The sequence below is a fragment of the Octopus bimaculoides genome, chromosome 4 (genome assembly GCF_001194135.2).
Source record: "Octopus bimaculoides isolate UCB-OBI-ISO-001 chromosome 4, ASM119413v2, whole genome shotgun sequence".
NCBI lineage: Eukaryota > Metazoa > Mollusca > Cephalopoda > Octopoda > Octopodidae > Octopus > Octopus bimaculoides.
This window is the reverse complement of record NC_068984.1, coordinates 33,867,964-33,869,472: the sequence shown is the minus strand read 5'-3', so window position 1 is coordinate 33,869,472 and position 1,509 is coordinate 33,867,964.

The window sequence follows — 1,509 nt, the reverse complement described above, 5'->3', positions numbered from 1 at the left end:
TATATGCGCGCGCGTGTGTGTGTGTGTGTGTGTGTGTGTGTAATTGAAAAATGCAGGCAAATGGTTGCATAATCAAGTATCTGCATGCCTGGAGAACTAGGTAGAAACCATTGTAGTGATTGAAAATAAACGTCCAATCGTACACCTTTTTGTTGACTCCAATTTTTTAAATTATCTATTCATATGCAACTGAAGCCCAAATGCAAGCCGGGAAACACATATACTACTACTACTACTACTACTACTACTACTACTACTACTACTACTACTACTACTACTACTACTACTACCGGACAGCATAGGGTGAAAACTGAAAATGGAGGAGCATAACATTGTACACTGCTACTTTCTGAACACACAAACACACACACACACACACACACACACACACACACGCACACACACACACACACACATATATATATATATTTATATACGAATATATATATATGTGTGTGTGTGTGTCTATATATATATATGTATATATGTATACTTATATGTATATTCATATGTCTATATGTATATATATATATATATGTGTATATTTATATATATATATTATTTATTTACATATCTCTCATTACTCTTTTACTTGTTTCAATCATTTCACTGCGGCCATGCTGGAGCACCACCTCTAGTCGAACAAATCAAACACGGGACTTATTCTTTGGAAGCCTAATACTTATTATATCGGTCTCTTTTGCTGAACCGCTAAGTGACGGTACATAAACACACCAGCATCGGTTGTCAAGCACTGCTAGGAGAACAAACACAGACACGCACACATACACACACACACCCACACACATATTTATATATATAGATATACGACGGGCTTCTTTCAGTTTCCGTCTACCAAATTAACTCACAAGGTTTTGGTCGGCCCGAGGCTATAGTAGAAGACACTTGCCCAAGATGCCACACAGTGGGACTGAACCGGGAACCATATGGTTGGTAAGCAAGCTACTTATCACACAGCCATTCCAGCGCCTATGTGTATATAGAGATATGTGTATATGTGTGTGTTTGTGTGTGTGTGTGTGTGTGTGTTTGTGTATATACATACATACATTTCGATGTGCGCCATCTCAGTATTGTTCCTTTAAACCTCACCTGCTTGGTTGTGGTCCTGCTGGAGACCTATGCTCTTTTGCATAGATGTGTCAATGATGGGGCCTCTTACAACAGTCATCCAGAGAGGTTATTTCCCCACATTGAATCATGCCTTCATTTAATGAGTGTTTTGTCATTTTCGACTATGGCCAGCCATTGTATGCAACACACAATAGTGATGTTATACGTACATATATACATTCATACATAAGTGCATACATACATACATACATGCATACACGCAACATGTATTATACACGTGTGTACATGTGTGTTCGTACGTACATTGTGTGTGTATATACATATATATATATATACATGTATATGTGTATATATGTATACATACACATACATACATACATACATACATACATACATACATACATACATACATAT